The sequence below is a fragment of the Zonotrichia leucophrys genome, chromosome 3 (genome assembly GCF_028769735.1).
Source record: "Zonotrichia leucophrys gambelii isolate GWCS_2022_RI chromosome 3, RI_Zleu_2.0, whole genome shotgun sequence".
Classification (NCBI taxonomy): domain Eukaryota; kingdom Metazoa; phylum Chordata; class Aves; order Passeriformes; family Passerellidae; genus Zonotrichia; species Zonotrichia leucophrys.
The window spans coordinates 99354297-99374396 of record NC_088172.1 but is presented as its reverse complement, the minus strand read 5'-3'; the positions used below and the strand labels follow the sequence as shown (position 1 = coordinate 99374396).

At 46.0% G+C, this 20100-nt stretch overlaps 1 long non-coding RNA gene across 2 annotated transcripts in view; it reads left to right on the top strand.

Moving 5' to 3' along the window:
* LOC135446070 (uncharacterized) overlaps positions 1 to 11401 on the top strand; it is a 42582-nt gene extending 31181 nt beyond the window's left edge. For both annotated transcript variants that reach the window (XR_010439664.1, XR_010439665.1), the window contains 3 exons: positions 6130 to 6303; positions 10203 to 10412; positions 10636 to 11401. This is a non-coding gene — a long non-coding RNA (uncharacterized LOC135446070). The remainder of the gene's footprint in view (positions 1 to 6129; positions 6304 to 10202; positions 10413 to 10635) is intronic.
* Positions 11402 to 20100: the final 8699 nt, after the last annotated feature.

The following is a 20100-nucleotide window of genomic DNA, read 5'->3' as shown; positions in this document are numbered from 1 at the left end:
TGTTTCCTTTCAGCTAGTGAAAGGAAACAGTCACACTGACAAAGCTCCAGCCTGATGCTGCACTGCCAGGGACCCTAAAAAAGGCCAAATGGGAGATTGAGGATTTTGTTTGTTGGTTTGGGCTTGTCTGTTGATTTTTTAAAGGCAAAATTTCCAATGAATTTCACATGGATTCCTTCCTAAGGAATTTAGAGGGATATCTGGGTGGATCTGAGGCAGTGGAGTGGCACTTGGGCCATGGTAAGTGGCAGTGGTGGCTTTGAGGAGGTGCCCCAGCTGCTGGGGAGCAAGCACTGGAGGTGCCTGAGGGATGGGGATGGGGCCAGCACAGGCAGGGCTGAGCAAACAGCCCTCAGTGGAGGTCTCCTGTTTTAAGAAATATGCACTAAATTTGTTCTCTAGTGGGGGTTAAGGGGATGAACAACATTCTGGGGATGAACAACAGTCAGGGTTGCTGGAAATTGAAAGAAAAAATGAGTGAGGTACAGAGAGGCAGTGAATGCAAAACATTTGTCCTGTAAGAGCAGCTACACAGCATGATGTCTTGGTTTGGAAAGACAGGAGTCTGCTAAGGAAGGCAGGAACCTCCCCTGAAATGGAAAATGTAAAGCCCCTCCCTCTGAATTGTTATAAATTTGAAATTAAGGGGCTCTCAGGCAAAAATATGGGAGCAGGAATCACAGTTCTTTATTAGGCAAGAAGATAAAAAGATAAAATAAACAATGCAGTACACTAGAACAACACTGCCAGAGTCAGAACCCAACCTGACACCCTGTGGGTCAGGGTGTTGGTGGCAGTGCCATTGGAATTGTGGCTGCAGCCCTCCTGGAGTGTCAGCTGTGGTTCTGTTGGAGCAGGGATCCTGTAGAAAGGTGTGTTCTTCCTCTGAAGATCCAGTGGAAGGAGAGGCAGCTGCTGTTCCTCTGGGGAATACAATGGAGAAGCCATGCTGGTGTTCCAGAACCTCCAGATTATATCCAGGCAGGAATGCTTGGCTCCTCCCCCTGGGCAGAGCATCTCACAATGATGTGATGTAATTTTATCAGCCTTACAGTAACAGTCACTGGCCCTCTAACAGCAGATATCTCTCTGGAGGGAGGGTTGGTTTATGGAAGAGGTAAGGAAAACTGCCCAATTAACAGATAATAACTGCCCCACCTTTGAGAGATGGCAAATAAAATAAACATTGCCTTGCAATCCAGGACACATGAGGACTAGGATTAGGAGAGCTGGCTGCTGTCTGTCTGTGTTCCCCACTGCCTCACCCTGTACCCCCCTGTTTTACCCCAGCAGCCTCCTGATGTGGGGGGCTCATCATCTGGGCACCAGGCTGACATGGCACTGCTGAGGGGACACTCCTTAAACACCAGAGTGAACACTGTAGGGTCAGATAAACCTGGGGAACAAGGATTGCCCTGTGGGGAGGGCAAACCAGGCACTTGCAGGGTGCTCACCATGGAAAACACTGCCAGGGAAAGGTGCTTTGGAAAACACATGCTTGCTGTAAGGGTCTCCATGGGGATTCATCCCATCCAAGACATCCAAGTGAGGTATTTCAAGTGAAGACTGTCATCTCCAGGCTCCTCCTCTTGTCATTGAAAGGCTGAATTTACCCCTGTAGGGAGTGAAGGGTAGCACTGCTTCAGCCTCTCCCTGCAGTGCTCGAGCCCTGACCCCATCAGAGCCCTCCAGGAGCCCTTCAGGTGCTTTCACCAAATGAAATTTCTCCCCTTCCTACACAGATTGTAGCTTAATCAATACAGCCTAAAGACAGAGCAGCCTACAGCTGCCCTCTGTGCTGCTGGCATTGGCCAGGAGCAGAACAGCTCTGTTATAAACTCTGTGCTCCCACAAGCCTGGAAGGGGAAAGGGAATAAAATCCAAGAGCAGGCAGAGCAGGGAGGTGAGGCTTGCCCGTAAAACAGAGCACACAGCAGTGCAATTGAAGGGCCTCCAGGGCTTCCTTCTGATCCAGGGGATACTTTGGAACATATATCTGGAACTGGAACCAAATATCCAGTGGCCTGGCCTTGGCTTCTTATCAAAGAGAGATTGATTAGTGCAGGAGTGGTGGTGAGCTGTGGGCATTTGAGAATCCCCACATGTCAAAACTTCATGTCAGCCTTCAGTCAGTGCTAATCAGGATCTGATTTAAGGTTCAAGATTTCTTTTAGGCAAAGTTTTATTTGACCTTTAAGCATCCTTTCCCAAGTTATGTGTTCCTTTCAGCCATTTTCTTACCAGCCCAAGCACAAAAGGTCTCTCCAGCTGGACAAGAGTGTCAGGATATTTTCTTTCTTTTTTTCTGTCTGGCTTGCAGCCTCCTCTGTCTTGTAGCAAAGGCAACTTTCCCTTTTATGCTCCCTGCACCAGATGGATAAATTAGACTTGCTTTTGCCCATTTGCTGGCAACAGTTCTGCAAGATCTCAGGCACTTGATATTAACTGAATTATTATCAGTTAATAACAGCTTTCTGTGCAGTGTAAACTGATATGCTAAGGAAGAGTGGGCCTAATAGTCAAGCATTTTCTAGATTACTCTTCCATTTACTAAAAGCAAGCAATTGCTGCTAAAAAAAAAAAAAAAAAAAAAGGAAGAAAAAAGGGACAGAGATTTCATCTTGCTGTGCAAGATGTGCATTTCAGCAGCTGCAGGTTTCTCAGAAGGCTTTTTGGAGTTAATCAGCAAAAAGGGCAAAGGGCAGGAAAAATCTGGGCTGGGAGATTTTCTGGGCAGATTTTCAAGTCCATTAATAACAGCTCAGTGCCTGGCAGGGTGGGGGAGCAGAGCAGATGTGGGGGGAAAGGCAGAAGAGCTGAGCTGCTGGGAGGAGTGCTGTGCTGCTCTGTGATGGCTGAGAGGGCAGAGCAGTCCAGCTTCCTTCCACACTGGCAAATCCACAGCACCAACATGCAGAGCAGCCCAGTGTCGCAGACATCTTTTATGGAAAATCCCTTCCTTAGGATTTTTCCTCTTGAGAAGCTGCAAGGCCTCAGGAACAAATTGTAAACATTGATTATCTGCTGCTGTGGAATGCAACAGGTGCATCTGTGATTGGCCCATGTTGGATGTTTCTAATTAATGGCCAATCACAGCCCAGCTGGCTCAGACAGAGCCGAGCCACAAACCTTTGTTATCATTCTTTGTTATTCTTAGCTTAGCTGGCCTTCTGAGGTGAAAACTTTTCTTCTATTCTTTTAGTATAGTTTTAATATAATATATATCATAAAATAACAAATCAGCCTTCTGAAATAGGGAGTCAGATCCTCTTCCTTCAACATAGGACCCCTGTGAACACAGTCACAGTCCAGCTTTCTTCCACATTGGCAAAACCACAGCGCTGGCACAAAGCACTCAGCAGCCACTGGAGGAGGATGAAATCAGTCCTGTGGTGTGTCCTGCCTCAGGAGCCCTTCTCCTGCACAGATCTGCTGCCTCCTTGCTGCCCTGGCTCCTCACTCTGCCTTGGCATGGCCTGGGAGGTTTTCCTGCTCTGTTTTCATGTTCTCTTTGCTGCCTCTCAGAGGAACAGGGCACTTGGACCTCTGCTCTCTCCCCACACCTGGCTGGGGCATCAAGAGGTGCCTGTGCCAGGAGGAGAGGTACATGGTGAAGCTGAGGGTCATTGGGAGAGGTTTCCTGACCTGTCAATGCCACATTTGGGATGGCAGGAAGAGAAGCTCCTCTCCATCCCTGTGTCCTGTCCCTGCCTTGCAGCTCCCACTCCCTTCAGTCAGCTGCTGCTCTCAAGCCACAAATTCTGTCACAGAGCTTAAATCATAAGGTCTGTGCCTGGCTCTTGCTGTGGTGTTTGTGTTGTCAGAGGAATCTGAGAAGACTTTCTGGCGTTGCTCCAGGCTGACTCCCTTTCTCTTCCATGGGTCAGGAAGCCTCCCCTCTGCATTAGCAGGGCTGGCACCGCCGTGTTCCGCCCCTCAGTGCCTCCCCTCTGCTCTGTGCTGCTGGCAGGGGCTGGGAGGATGTTTTCCTGATTTTGCAGCACCAAAGCACAAGGAGCAGATGGGCTGAGCCTGTTGCTGAGCCTGCTTCCTCCCCTCTCAGCACATTTGGCAAAGGGGGGGAGATGCTGGAAGCTTGGACTTGTGCTGGGGCCAGAGCCTGGCATCAGGCTGGTGCTTGCTGCAGGAACACAGCTGAGCCTGCAGGGTGGGCTCAGCCCCATGGGTCACAAACGAGAGCTTGCAGAGTCGCACAGACCTGGTTCTGGCTCCCAGGGAGGGGTTTGTCAGGGTGAGATCCCTCTTTTATAGCTCACACCACTGCCCACAGGGGTTATAGGCCATGCTACAGCAGCTCAGGTGGGCAAGCAGAACTTTGAGGTACCCAGAGGTGGTCTCACATTGTGGTGGTGTTCATGGGGGTCCCAGGTTGAGGGAAGAGATGAGCATCTGACTCCATGTTTCAGAAGGCTTGATTTATTATTTTATGATATATATTACATTAAAACTATACTAAAAGAATAGAAGAATGGATTTCCTCAGAAGGCCAGCTAAGAATAGAATAGGAAGGAATGATAACAAAGGTTTGTGGCTCGGGCTCTGTGTCCGAGCCAGCTGGGCAGTGATTGGCCATTAATTAGAAACAACTCTATGAAACCAATCACAGATGCACCTGTTGCATTCCACAGCAGCAGATAATCAATGTTTACATTTTGTTCCTGAGGCCTTTCAGCTTCTCAGGAGGAAAAATCCTAAGGAAAGGATTTTTCATAAAAGATGTCTGCGACAGTTTGGGTATTTATTTTATTCTTATCGCTGTCCAAGGAATGTGAGAAATTAAGTATATTTTGGTGGCTCCACAGCTAGCCTGGATGATGTTGTGTTTCATGCCTGTCAGATTCAGGCATTTTGTTAAAATTAGAGATGATGGATTTATGGCCCAGAAGGGACTGCTGCAGCAGGCCGGACTTCCCTCTGTGATTTCATCTTCTCTACTCCTCTTCTCCTCCCTTGGTGTTCTCCCCTCTGGGGACAGGGCTTTTCAGGCACAGCTCTCACATAGACAAAGAGGAGCAGAAGCCCAAAGGCTGCTGGTTTTTGCAAAATTGACCATGGCCACTGTGACAGCAGCAGGCCCTGGGTGCTGCTCCCTTCTGGCCCAGAGAGCTGCCTCAGCACCTGCCCTTCCTTCTCTCCACGGGCATGGCTCAGGACAGAAAAGCAAATATTTGAATGTTTGAGAGGAAAATGAGGACAGGGACAAAGATCTCCAGTGTTCTTTTAAAGGAGACAAATTCACCTGTAGCACAAAGGATTTTTCTAGAGTGCCAAACTGGGATCAGAGCACCATTCCTATTGCTCATTTCCAGCATGCTCTCTTCCTTCGTGGGCAGAGTTTGGTTTTCCTCCCTTCCTTTAGCAAAGCGTGTATCTCAGCACGTCATCTCCTCTTGCCAGGGCTCTTTCCCAGGCTTTTCTGCTTCACTTTGCACTCTTCAAGGGCAGCCCCAGTGCTTGACTCAGCTATTGTCCGGCAGGGTGAGATGAGATATCAGGCAGCTGCTGAGGTGTCTGAAGTGGCCAGGCCGCACAAAAGTGTTGCTCCTTTGCAGGTTACAAAGCCCCAAATTGCTGCGCCTCTACATTTATTTATTTTATTTTTTTAAAGCAACGTTTCTACCACAATTCCACGGGGTAAGTAAGAAACTGATTAAAATGTACCAAACAGTATCATCTTTAGTGCTTTGAAAAATCCCTGCAGCTGGTGGGTGGCTGTGGGGGAGGGAGTGATTGATGCAAAATGTCCCCTCTCCCCAGGAGATCTTTCTCCCCCACACCCAGAATCCTGCTCCTTCCCTCTTATATAACTTTGTCATCTCCCCTAGCATGGGTGCAGCTGATTTATCACCAGGGGGAAGCTCAGCCAGGGGCTGGAGCAAGGGACAGAGGCTTGGGGGGTCCTGATTTCTGTCCCTGGCATGCAGGGGGCTCTTGGCTCCAGTTTTCCCTCTTTGCCAAGGAGATTCTGTTGGTTTCTGCCTCGCTCAGCTGGTGGGGGATGGATGAAGCGTGTGTGTTGACAGAAATGCTTTGAGATGCTCTGATGGATTGTGTTAATTTATTAATGGATTCTTCTCTAATCGTCACATTTCTTTGCATTAACTGCAGAAGATGCTTTGTGAGGGTGCAGTGTGGAGTTCAGCAAGCAGAACCTGACCCTCCCAGATGTGTGCAGAGAGGCAATGCTGGAGTGACAGGGACAGAGCTCTGCTGGTGCTGCTCCCTGCCAAGCTGCCCTGGCACCCAGGACACATCCCAGCGCATGGGATGGGATTGGAAAGGGTGGGTATTTTTAGGGAGAAGGAATTTTGGCAACATGGACAAAACAAATCTCCGCTGAGGGGAAACACTGAGAGCTGCTCAATGTGTGCACGCGTGATGATGCATGTGTGTTATTTTGGGAGGAAGCTCATCTGCCTGTGCCCTGAAGCACATGGTAATGCTCCTGAGCCCTGCCAGCCCCAGCTGAGCTGGGACACTCCTATCCACTCCCAAACACCACAGATGTTGTGCCTGTACTCTTGGCTCTATGGGGCTAAGGGAGTTGGTCAGCCCAAACCCATTTACAAGGCATTTTGTATCCATGTGGCAGCAGTGGGAATGTCACATTCCTGGCACCACTGCCATGTGTCTAGGGTATGACCAGAAAAGGAAAGGCTGCTGCCCTGCCAGAGTGTGGAGGGAGAGAGTGAGAGCAGCCACTGTGTGTGCTGCAATGGGGAGGCAGAGGTGATTTTTGCCTGCTCTACACTCTCAGTGTAACACCACTGAATTAATCTGCTGAGCTTTAATATTTGAATCCTGGTATTTTTGTGTATTAAATCAGGAGGAGCAGTCCTTGAGGCAGGAGCAGGGATTGTCTGTGTTCCTGCAGCACCCAGGCTGGGCAGCTGCTGCATTCAGCTAGCAGCAACAACCATCATTAGGTTTAATTAGTGATCAATATGTCATTTCGACTAATGTGAGAAAGTTTACCAGGCAGGCTGTATTGGATTTTCTGGGAACAATGCAAGGAATAGGAATATTTCAAGAATATTTCGATAAGCAGACACTGCTGTTAGGCCAGGCTTATCCTCATGGTGTGATGTGCCTACAACACTGGAGCTCAGCCTTTGTGCAGGGTCAGAGGGGAGGCTTTGGTCCCTGGTGTGGTATTTCCAGGGTTCTCTGTGACAGGAAAGAATGATGAATCTGACTCCATGTTCTTAGAAGGCTAATTAATTATTATATTATATTTGTTATTATATTCGATATTATATTCAATTATATTATATTCTACCATATTACATATTATATCATATCATGTCATGTTATATTATATTGTGTTGTATTGTATTATATTATATTTTTGAAAGGATACAGACAGATGGCTTAACAAGATACTAATGAAAACTCGTGACCCCTTCCAGAGTCCCAACACAGCCTGGCACTGATTCTAACACAACACATATAATATTAATTTCAATATTTGTGAAAAGCCAATTATAAAATACACATTTTTCACATCCTGAAAGTGGGAAACATGCAGATCTGCACAGAGGAAGCCACAGACAGGATGAGGTACATGGCTGCCACTGCAGTCACGTTTTTAGACCTGGTAGCTCACCCTGGGACCCAGGAGCTGAGTGATGTGTTGGAGGAAATCCCAAGCAGGGCCAAGGCAGCCCCACTCACTCTGGCAGCAGCAGCATGTCTGCTGAAGTCACACTCAGGCTGTATTTTTAATGTGGCTTGAAAGAACTGCCAGCTCCTCTGCTGCTGAAAATTGGGGCTATTTTTAGCAATTAGCTGTATTCAAATGTTCCTTGCACAGGCAGTAAAATGGCTTAGTAGATTACCAGATATTCCCCTAGATAAAAGCAGTGTTTGCTGTGTTAAAAAAAAAAAAAAGTTAACTCAGATGGAAATCTTCACACTTCACAATACCAGTTCACACTGAGGCAGGGTTGGGAAAGGGATATGGCCTTGGGGATTCCTGTTAACATTTGTGTGCCCCCATTCTGACAAAAACTTGACTATTCAGCTGTGCTGCCTGGCTCCTGGTACTGCTTTGCATTACTACAGCTTCTTTCAGCTCACAACCTCAGACCTTTCCCTCACTAAGGTGGAGGTGGACAAGATAATCAGTAGGAGAGTGGGATCTGTTCCCATCTGGCAAACTCTTGTTGAATGTAGTCCTCAAAAAAATCCTTTTGACTTTCCTGCCATGTGGCAGTCTGTGCCTTCCTATAAACTGTATTGTGATGTTAATAATAACCCTAATAGTGGTTAAAAAGAATGTTTCTCAAACAGGTCTTGCATCAGCCATCAGGCTGCCATGGGGTGGCAGGAGATGGCTCAGATCTGGAGATTGCATGGACTGCTATGGAATGGGAGCAGTGCCTCAGATGGCCCTGATTCTGCTATACTGGAATTGCTTTTTCTCAAAGCATGTGCTTACACTTGAAGTCTGCAGTCGGGGAGTTTAAGCAGACACACAAAATTAAACAAGTGTTCAACAGATTTGTTACAATTTTAAGCCCTCTGTTTCAGAGGGCCTGGCATTCAGCGCTGCAATGCAATTTTAATGCCTCTTGCTTGATCTGTAAAGCTGGAGAATTATTTAGCTGGGGAAAAATGTAAAACATTGATTGCATGCATTTGGCAGCTTTCCCTGACTTTGGACCGGGGAGAGCCACAGGCCTGCCAGATTCAGCATTTCTTTGAGAGGAGGATGAGGATGCTGGAGGTTGTGGGTGCTGGAGGCAGCTCTCCCATCACTTGGAGTTTTTCAGGAAGGACTGGATGGAAAGAGCTCCTTTCAGTTATAAAATCACCTGTGGAATGGGTTCAAATCCTTTCTTCTGCAGGGCAGGAAAGGGAGGCATAGTCTGCCTTTTATTTCTCTTGCTGAAAATCTCTGTGAGTCAAGATTTCCTTTGCAAGCCAATATGGAAACTTTAATGCCTGACATTAAATATTCTTTTTAAAGCTGTGCTGAACTGAGAAAAAAAAAAGTTAATTAGAGCTTCTTGCAAAGGAAATAAAAATGTATATTAGTTAAAGTAGTGACATTTCCTTTTGATAGAAAGCTGGTGTTTCCAAGAGTCTGAGATAAAGGCTAATAGGCAGGCTAATCAAAGAACACAGGAACAAGTCCTTATGCAATACCTCTCCCTTCTGTTCAGTACAAATCCATTTGATCTTTACCATTAAGCAAGGGAATTTAGCTTCATGTCACAAAAAAAAAAAAAAAAAAAAAAAAATCTGAGAGTGGAAGAGAAGAATTGTGTCCAGGCCAAAAGCTGTCTGTCTGGGTGTCTTGGTTTGGAAAGACAGGTGTCTGCTAAGGAAGGCAGGAGCCTCCCCTGAAATGGAAAATGTAAAGCCCCTCCCTCTGAATTGTTATAAATTTGAAATTACGGGGCTCTCGGGCAAAAATATGGGAGCAAGAATCACAGTTCTTTATTAGGGAAGAAAATAAAAAGATAAAATAAACAATGCAGTAAACCAAACCAACACTGACAGAGTCAGAACCCAACCTGACACCCTGTGGGTCAGGGTGTTGGTGGCAGTCCCATTGGAATTGTGGCTGCAGCCCTCTGGCAGTGTCAGGGGTGGTTCTGCTGGAGCAGGGATCCTGGAGAAAGGAGTGCAGTATTCCTCTGAAGATCCAGTGGAAGAAAAGGCAGCTGCTGTTCCTCTGGGAAATCCAGTGGAGAAGCTGTGCTGGTGTTCCAGAATCTCCAGATTATATCCCAGTAGGAATGGTTGGCTCCTCCCTCTGGGCAGAGCATCTCCCAATGGGATGCTGCAGTTCTTATCAGTCATGCAGTGGCATTCAAGGAGATGGCAAATAGAATACAATTTGCTTGGCAATCCAGGACACTGGTCTGACAGGCATCTTTCTCCACAGTCAGGTTGCAGTGGGATGTGGAGCTTGTTTTGGCCAGCTGTAAAATCAGCCGCCAGCCATAAATGCAGGTCTCAGATCTTGAGGATCTCTCAGAACTCAAGGAAGTACTGGAGCCTGAGCCCCAGACTCAAATTTATGTCTAGCATGTGGGGAAGTGCTGCTCTGCAGCCCAGTTCTGGATCTTGCATTGTCCTTCATGGTTCTCTTTTTTCTGTGTTGCTCTTCTGTTCTTTTCACCCTCCTCCTATTTATCCTCTTCCTTATCTGCTGCTTTGTTTCTTTGCAGCATCTTGCTCTTCATATGACCAACACCAAAACCCCTGCTAAAAGCCAGAGGTGATAATTTCTCACTCCCAAAAGCATTGCATCTGCCATAGGAGGAATGCTGCACTGGAACTCAGTTTTGTTGTCAAGATTCACCAGCTGGAGAAGTAGGAGCTCTTGTTTTGATGCAACCAGTGGTGCTTTGATTACCCACAGAGCACAGCATCCACAGGTAGAGTGTGAAAAATGTGTATTATATGATTGGTTTTTTGCAAATATTAAAATGAATGTTATATGTGTTATGTTAGAAAGTTATGCTGTATTAATTTTCTTAAGTAGTGTGTTAAATACAGTTTTTGGTTAAAACATAATGTTAAAAGAGAAACTATGCTATGTAAGATGCTTTTTAACTAGCTCAAGAAAGAGTTGAGATAATCAAGAAATTCTTTGCACAGAGATAACAGCAACAAGACACTGAGATCCCAAAGAGAAGAATTATTGCCTCCTTGTTGGGAAGACCCAGTCTCCTTGCAGACTCCATGGAATCTGACCATGATTTACAAGATGAGTGGAGGGAAGTTGACAATAACCAGAAAACACCTTTTGTTTAAAAAGAATTTTTGAATCATGTATGAGATATTTGAATATGCAACAGGTTATTGCTTTTAAGAGTTAATCCTTTTTTAGTGACCATGCTTTCAAGAGGAAAGCATCCAAAAGCTTTTCATTCTCTGCTTTTTTGTTATCCTTTATTGTCCTAACTCTGATTGTCCAAATTCTTATTGCTCTAATTATATTACTATTTTTATAACCATTTTATTACTGTTAAACTTTTAAAATTTACAACTTTTAAAATTTTAAAACAAGTGATAGGTGGTTTTCACAAGTGCATCAGGGCAGGGGTCAGGCTCAGAAGGGCAGAACCAAGCTTTCTGCAAGTGTGGGGGTTTTTTTGGAAGTTCTTAGAAGATTGGAGTCCTTCTGCTTGTAAAGCAAGCTGAAGAAGCTGCTGAAGAAGCTGCTTTCAATGGGCTCTCCTCCTCACCCAAAAATGAAATGTCCAAAGAAGCATTTGGAAACTTCTGGGGTTGTATCAGGCAGTCCAGTTCCTTCATGGAATGCTGCTCTGATTCTCAGTTCACGCAATTTCTGTTTCAAATACCCGGTGGATTTCTTTTCTAATTACACTAATTAGCCTCAATTGAGAATAAAGAATCTGATGCTTCATGTCTGGCACTGCATGTTCCTTGACAGAAGAGAGACAAGCTGGTGTTTGTGTCTTTGCTCACGATGAAGAAAAGTTTGAGCAGGTTTTGAAGCCCAGAGTGAAAATAGGTTTTTCTGCAAAAGTCACTGGAAGTCAGAAAAGGCACCCAGAACAGCTGAGGCCACCAGGAGGGAAGTGAAGGGAAATGGTTCCAATTTCATCTTCCCTTCAGGAAATGCCACCTCTGTGCACCTTTGGGCTTTCTGGTTTTAGATACAAAATTGCACACAATTTTGTCAGACTCCACCACTATGCATGTGCTGAGCTTGAAAATTGAGGCACCCATCCCTGCTTGCATTCACTGAGCCTGCTGGACATTTTGCCATGCACATTAGTGTGAAGAGGATCTCATGTTGCTTCTCTTTCCTAAAAACTTGTATTACAAAATGATGGACAGCCTCAAATTCCATTAAGCTCAATGCATGTGCTCAGCTACTGCGAGGATTTGATCTCTAGGCTTATATGTGGTTTATGTCTCTTTCTCCTTGGTAGCATATCAAATGCCTATTACCCCCTCAGTTCTTCACCAGGAACACAAGAATTGCTGCTCCATTAAAAAAAAAGTGGAGATTAGTACAATTTTTTTCCATGTGCTGCTAAGAGGCTTCATAACAGAGTCACAGGCTGGGGTGAATGGAAAGGGACCACTGCTGGCCTCTGCTCAAATCTAGTCCAGCAGCAGCAGGATGCTTAGGGCCTCATTCAGCTGAATTTTGAATTATCTCCAAGGATGGAGATCCCACAGCCTCTCTGTTCAATTGGCTTCATCACGCTCATGGTAATCCTTTTTTCCTCCTATCAAAACCACAACCTCTTTTTTGTTTTAAATCTATCACCATTCATCCTTCTGCTGTACACTTCTCCAAAGGGTCTGGCTCCATCTTCTCTAAACACTCCCAATTAACAGAGTTTGTGTCACATGAAGAAAAAAAGATGGGCAGAGGATGCAGGATGCATATCCAGACTGAGAGTTCAGATATTGTGACTCCAGCTGAGTGAGTCTGAGCTGCTGGCTCAGATCATTGGTTCACTGAGGATCAAAAATGTGCAAAAATCCTGTTTGATCTGAGAGTCAAACATGGCTCACAGCTTTGCACAGATCAGTGAATTCAGACCAGGTTTGTCACTGGGAGGAGCCAAAGGGAAACATCGCCAGACAGGTTTCCAAATACAATTGTCCAAATTCCTTTTGAAAAACCCTCTAAGTGCCCTAACACTTTGTGGTGGTCATGACTGAGATGTCCCTTTGTCCTTCCAGGTGGATTTGATATGTGATGTTAAGTGCTGATCCCCTGAGGAATGCAGATCCCCTTGAGGACTGGCAGGTGTGATAAATCAAAGCCAAATCCAGAATACAGGCTGCAATCCTGTCACTGTGCTCTGGATTTGGCTGCCTGCTTTGGTCACCTGATGGCAGTGGCAGCAATGTGGGATCATCAGAGTGATGTCCATGAAAGAGGAAACCTTGAGGAGCTGTGAGTAAGGGGAACTGTGCTCTGGAGTATCTGAAGAGCTGCAGCCAGTCTGTTCTCCTGCTGATGCTCACACTTTTGGGTGCTGGAGTTACCTTGATAAACAGTGTGTGATGCACAGCTGGGAAGGAAATATGTGCTGGGTGTCAGGTTTGAGGAGCCAACAGACTTGTTAAGTGTGTGTTTGACTCCAGACAGGCAGAGCAGACTTGAGCAAGCTCAAAATTACTGCTGCATCAGGACTAGGGCCTGTTGCAGCAGCTGGAAGTTCAGTCAGAGCTTTCCTGACACCTCAGACGCTCTGACCTCTGAGGTGTCAGGAGGCCAAAAATTGAGAAGCAGTATGAAAACTCTGCCTCATGAAAGCTGGTAGAAACCAAAGTGCTCCTATACATTTATTTTCCTTTTTCTGCTTTGTCCTGAGATGCATACAGTGGCACACTCTGGCCCATTTTGATTCCAGGGGATGTAAATAGAAAATATGAGTCATGATAACTCATTAACACTAGTTGCAGAACAATTAAGCTAAACAGTATTTTCCTTTGGGAGAGCCACAACTATTTCATGCCCTAGTTAATTGATTTTGATACGCTTTCCCTTGGCTAGGAAATGCAAGTTCCTTGATCCACATTCCCTGCTGGTTTTGGTCACTGAACTCATGATGCTTGAAAAGGAGATAATGAAAATGATCACATCCCATTTATTCCTAGAGGCTCTCAGATCCGTGGGGGGTCTGAGCATTCCTTGCCATCAGCAGTAACGATGGTGGGTCCCACTTAATGAGCAGCCACTGGCATAGGCATGCACACAACAACAAATGAGCAGCCACACTTGCAGCCTCGATAGAGGGAAGACCACAGGACTCCAGGATCTCTCCCAGAGGCCATTGATTTGCTGGCTCTTCAGTGAAACAGATGATTGCTGGTGCCTGCAGTTAGCTGGCACTGCAAAGGAGGGCAGCCCTTTCCAAAGGCAGTTTGTGAAGGGAAACTGTAGAGCATGGCATCAGCACAGGAGGCTGAGAATAGCAACGAGGCCTCTGCCAAAGCTGGCCCTGGGGCAGGTGAGAATGACTCCCATATCCAGGCAGAGCTAAAGCAGGGATGAGACAGCACCTGTAGGCAGGACCTGCTCAGCAAACTTTGGGAAATGCCAAAGGTGATTTCTCTGCAGCAGCCAGTGCATCGAGGAGGGCAAGAGCTGCTCGTCCCCTGCATCTCCCTCCACAGCACTGCACCATGGCCAGCAGTGCTGGGGCAAGTCAGGGACTGTGACCGTGTTCACAGGGGTTCCAGGATGAGGGAAGAGACGAGAATGTTGACTCCGTGTTTCAGAAGGCTTGATTTATTATTTTATGATATGTATTATATTAAAACTATACTAAAAGAATAGAAGAAAAGCTTTCACCAGAAGCCCAGCTAAGAATAGAATAGCAAAGAATGATAACAAAGGTTTGTGGCTCGGCTCTCTGTACGAGCCAGCTGTGATTGCCCATTAATTAGAAACAACTCTATGAGACCAATCACAGATGCACCTGTTGCATTCCACAGCAGCAGATAACCATTGTTTACATTTTGTTCCTGAGGCCTTTCAGCTTCTCAGGAGGAAAAATCCTAAGGAAAAGATTTTTCATGAAAAGATGCCTGCGACAAGGAACATCTAAGCTCCCTGTAGGTAATTGAAAGTTGATTGCACCTAAAATTAGTTGCCAGAATGTGTGCCAGGCCCTCCCCAGGTTGGTGCCCGGTCTCAGCAGGGATGTTCCCCCTCTCAGCACCCCCAGCTCTGCCTGCCTGGGACCTCAGCAAAGAGCTCCATCCCCTCCCACCCCCAGCAAGAGGTCAGTGTGCCCAGAAATAAGATTTATCAGTGGCAATACTGGCCTTGTACTGCCCTTGTGCAGCTTTTCTCTGGGTGAAAAGAGGACTCAGTTTTCCAGCTCTGCTAATCCTCTGTAAAGTTCACTTGGTAGCTGGAGAGTTTACTGAAAACAAACATCTTCCTCTGAAATGTGCTTTGGCCAGGCTGATGTGTTTATCAAACAGCTTTTATCATTGCTTGCTTTATTTTCTGCCATCTATTACCAGTGCGCTGTGTGCTTTTGCTCTGCGGTGTTTTAGGCATAGTTTTATTTGCATAGTGCAAATAAAATTAATCTGATTGTAGCTTGTTTGCTCTAATTAGAGCAACACTGGAGCGTGGTTCCTCAGTGTTGACATTGTTCTCCAGGATGAGGAGGGCAGACTCAGGGCTCCTGGGCTCTGCTGCCACCCTCCCCTCTCTGTGCCATCCATTTGCCTTCAGAATCAGAAACCTGAATAAATGAGAGCTACCTGGATTGGGGACTGAGTATTTTGTATATTTGTGAATGGATCAGATTAGGGACTGAATATTTTGTATATTTGTGAATGCATCAGATGCACTTAGAAAGTGTATTTTTATTAGGACAAAGAAAACAATTATCATTTAATCCGGACATCCCCTAGCAGTAATTAGTCACAAAGGAGAGCTGAGATTCCCCATCATGAATACACAATTCAAAAGAAGACTGCCAATATCAAATCCACACTCAGAGATACTTCTTGACATGAAGCTGGGAGGTTGTAAGAGAGCTGAGAAATACTTCAGAAAGCAAATTTTATTAGGTAAGTGGTCAGTGCTTATTGTGGCATTTACAAAAAGTTCAGTTTTCTGAAAGCAGTGGGTTACAGAGGAGCTAGATTGACTTTCTTGCAAGTTATGACTCAGGTAGAAATATTTAGCACTTCCAAATAGTGTAACCACTGCTGAGCTCTTAGCTAAACCCAGGGGTCTATAGGCAGGTAGTACCATGCAGATTTTTGGCAATTGAGGAAAGAGGGCATTCACAGCTCCTGGAATTGGAGACATTTCTGTCTGAAGGCAGCTGAGAATGAGAGAGAGCCTGTAAGTAGAGTGATGATGACAGCTCTGCCTGGTGTAACAGGAAACCTTCTCAGCAAGAGGCAAGGGAGGTGAATTATGGGGTGGTGCAGCCTCCACTGTCACCACCCGTTTGTTGCTTTTCATGAATGACTGGAATCAGTCTCATAATGGATGCTCAAAGACCAGAAAAAACTTCCTGCTGCTCACCTGGGCTGCAGAGGACCCAACAAATGCCTCAGGGCTTTGCCGGGCAAAAGGAGCCAGTGTGGGTACAAGCAAAGTCAAGTCTGTTTTCATTGGGAAATCAAAGTCTCAGCTGTCTGTCTCCATCAAAATCAGATGGGATTTAGATTTTGGATAAATCATGGGGGCTGGTGGGTCTTTAATTGGACATGTTTCAATTCCCTGTGCAGTTTCACTGCTCTTTAACAGAATGCTCTAAGAAATCCCCATTTCAAAGATGGATTTTTTTCAGTGGCATCTCTGCAAAGAGCCTGTGCAGCCTCAATCTACCACAGAGCACCCACAGGACTGCAGAAATGCCATTTTCTTCTTTACCTCAATAGCACAGTGCTACTGAGAGTTTCATTGGCCACTCTGTCCCTTTTAGCCCTCTGGCTCTTCTGTTTAGCTTTTCTTTATTCATTTTCAAGGACCCAAACTGGGAACCACACACAGACCCTCCAGCTGGTATCTTGTGCTGCCCAATTTGTATTTTGGCAGCTCTTCTGGGCCAGAGCACACCCAGACTGATGGCACAGGTAGGGCAGGGAGCTGCCACCCCAGGGATGTGGCATCTGCCCTAGGGTGCCCTAGTCAGGAGTCAGAGCCTGGCTTTGAGCCTGTGTGGGGACAACATGTGTTTGGGATTACAGCTTCAGCAGGGGAAGCTGCCATCCTTAATTAAACTCCTCCGCAAGGCTGCAGCTTGGCATTGGCACACACGCATCTCTGAGCATGAACTTTGCAAATCTCTCTCCTTGTTTCTGCTCTTGAGCACTTTCAGTGCTGCAGCTGGTGCCTCCTTCCTCTGGCAGCAGAGCCTTTTACAGTGGCAGGCACACGGGCAGGAGGATTAACTGCACCACAAAGGGGAAAGATGGTGCTTGGGAGACAAAGCAGAATCCACACAAAAAAAGGAAGCCAGGTAGCCCATGAGGGGGTTTACCATCATTTCTCACAAGCTCTGCCAAAGGCTGACTGAATGGCTGGGGGATTGGCTCAGGGTTTTGGAGACTCTGCTTTTTCCTCGGGTGCGATTTCTCATTCTTGTTGGCAGGAAGCAGAAACCAAGAATGGACTACAGCTGCCCATGCAGCAAGTGCTCCTCTGCCTCCAGCTCACTGGGCTGAGCATTTCAAGTGAAGGAGCCCTGGTGAGGCTGAAGATCATCTCTTCCCCAAGTTATGACTCCTCACTGTCATCATAAATTAGGTATGGACTTTATCTCCAAAGCTCACTGTTTTATGTCCCTTTTAACATTTGCAATTAGGAGAACTCTAAGCAATTCCTTTCAGCATAACTTTGCCACAACATCTGCCTTTGGCTGTAGGCTCTAGTTTAATTAACTTGCCACGAGAACAAATCTCCTTTTACCCTTTTTTAATTTCCCACTCTCTAATTTCATTGCATGGTGATTTGTGTCTTGGTTGCCACATGGGGACAGTAAAACAGGCATAATGCCAGGGTGAATAACCTCAAAGCCTGGCAAGCACCCAAGTATTAACTGTGGCAAGTGCTGTGGCTGTGCCAATGGTTTGGAATATTATCTTCCCTAGACTCAGGATATGCAGTCACACCACTGGTTTTCCTGAGAGAGAGCTACTCAGTCATGTTCCCAGGCAATCTCAAATGCTGTTTCTCCTCTCTGAACCCCTCCTCTTCCTACATCTACTTTCCTGGGCATCTGGAAAGCTGACAAAGCAGGTTTATTTAAGGGACCTTTCTAAAGAAGAGAGGAACCATCAGAGCTGCTTCACACAGACCTCTGTGCTGGTCTGCAATGTGAAATTATTTAGGGGGACTGAGGAGGAGGCCAACTCTGGGCACCCCTACCCTGCAGGAGTAACACTCCAAATTCAGCCAAAGAGATTGCATCTGTTAATGATCATCCAGGAGACAGGAACCAGGAGAAGTTATTAAGCTATTCAAAACATATTTTAGAACCCCCAGTCAGGACAGAGAGCCCTGTGATTTATTCCATGGAGAGAAAAGGCAGCAGAATGCTCAGTTAGATGGGGGTGCAGGATCCCACATCCCTTTCCCTGACACTGGTGCAGTCTCAGGGATGCCAATGGGATAAGCAAGCAGGCACAGCTGAGCCACAGCAGTGGCTGCCTGCAGCCTCCAGCCTGGATGCAAACAGGGCCATCCCAGCCACACTGATTATGTGCAGTGGCATTGAAAAGTGGGCCATCAATACAGACAGCATAACCTAGCACTGAAGGGGTTTTTGTTACAAAACTCTCGAGGTATCAGATATCAAATACCAGATAATGTAAAGTCTCCTGCAGCAACAAACCCAGGCTTGTGCAAGAACAGTTCTGACTCCCCCACAGGCTGTAAGCAATCGTGTTCCCTGTGTGTGTCCAACGTTTTCTCACCCTTTTGGAGACACTTAGCAGGGTGGAAATCTTGCAGGGAGACATCTCAGGCATGTGTCAGAAATGGAGCCCAAAGCAAGACAGTCTGGGAGATTCAGTGCTCAGGGCTCTGTCAGCACAATCTGAGGGGAAGCATTTGGTCCTGTGACACTGAAGAGATAACTTATGTCTGCCTGGTACCAGAGTTTGACCTACTTCCTCTGCCTTTCAGAGGGATCTGATGCAAAATGGCCCAGAAAAGAAAATGTAATTCTTTGTGGTGCCCTGAAGTCACAAGCCAGGCACCTGAATGCTTGGCACTGAATTTCAGAGTCTGAGACACTCAGAACTGCCAGGGCTGGGGTTTCTTGGGCCATTCTTTTCTTCTTTACCATTTCTGTGCCTCTGGAGTTCTCCAGTTTCTCCAGTTTTCCTCTTGTGAACAGAAATTGCTGGGGGCATCCTAGAGGTGAGATTGCAGAAACAGAGGCTGTAAGAAAATTCCAACTATCCTGACATTTATGATGAAGCCTGCAAAGCAGACCTTTTGCTCAAACACTATAAATAAATAACATATAAACAAAACAGTTTTTTCAGAGGAACTGGACAAATCCTTGGGAGAAAAATTCCCCCCAGGCTAATGGCACGCAGGAAATCCCTGAGCCACAAATCTCACAAGGCTGGGAAACATTTGGAAGATCAAGCAGTGGTTGTGTGGCCTTTCTTATGTCAGCTCCTCACAGAGGCAGGATCAGGGTTAAACAGTCCCTTGACTTCACTTAGGATAACTCTTCCCTGTCAACTCTTAATTTTTTATTGTCCTTAATATTTAGTACTTATTATTTTTTAATATTTATTTATTTATAATTTTAGCCTTATTATTTATAACCCTTAATTGTTTATTTGATTTCCTCCAGGATGCCCTTGCAGTTCTGCTGAACGGGGTGAATGCCACTCCACACCTCCCTTCTGGTCACCTTCAAACGGGGCCAAGGTGCCAGGCAGGGTGAGGGGCAACCCACCAGGACATGCAGGTGAACTCTCCAGGTGAATGGTATAATAAAAGCAGGCACTGGGAATAATGTGCTCTGACTCCATGATTTCAGAAGTCTGAAAAATTGCTTTATTAAGCTATGTTATATTACACTAATACTATACTAAATTACATACTAAAGAGATAATTACATACTAAAGATATAACTATACTAAAGAAAAATCCATGACTGTCTGGGACAGCCAGGACACAGCTTTGAGTGATTGGCTAATCACTTAAACCAACTTTCACCCGTGTCCAGTTAACAAACCACTTTGGGTAAACAATCTCCATAACCCATTCCACAGGTGCCAAACAACAGGAGCAGTGAACAGAGATAAGAATTGTTCTCTCTTCTTCGCTCTGTGCTTCTCCAGGAAAAATCCTGGGAGAGGGAGAATTATGCGTCTGTTTAGAGAATGTGAATGACACAGAATGGAGTTTTCTCCCCATCTTTCCCCAGGGGGGACCAAACGCGCTGATCTGCCTCAGAACCGCTGGTGTTTGGTCTGGATCTGCTGGAGGGAGCGATCGGCAAGAGGAAAGATTCCGCTTTGTGTGTCTGTGTGCTCGCAGCACCATCTAGTGCTTCACACAGATCTCTTTATCTCCTTCCCCAAATTCCCAGGGATGGGATACCGGACACGCCGGTAGTTCCAGGC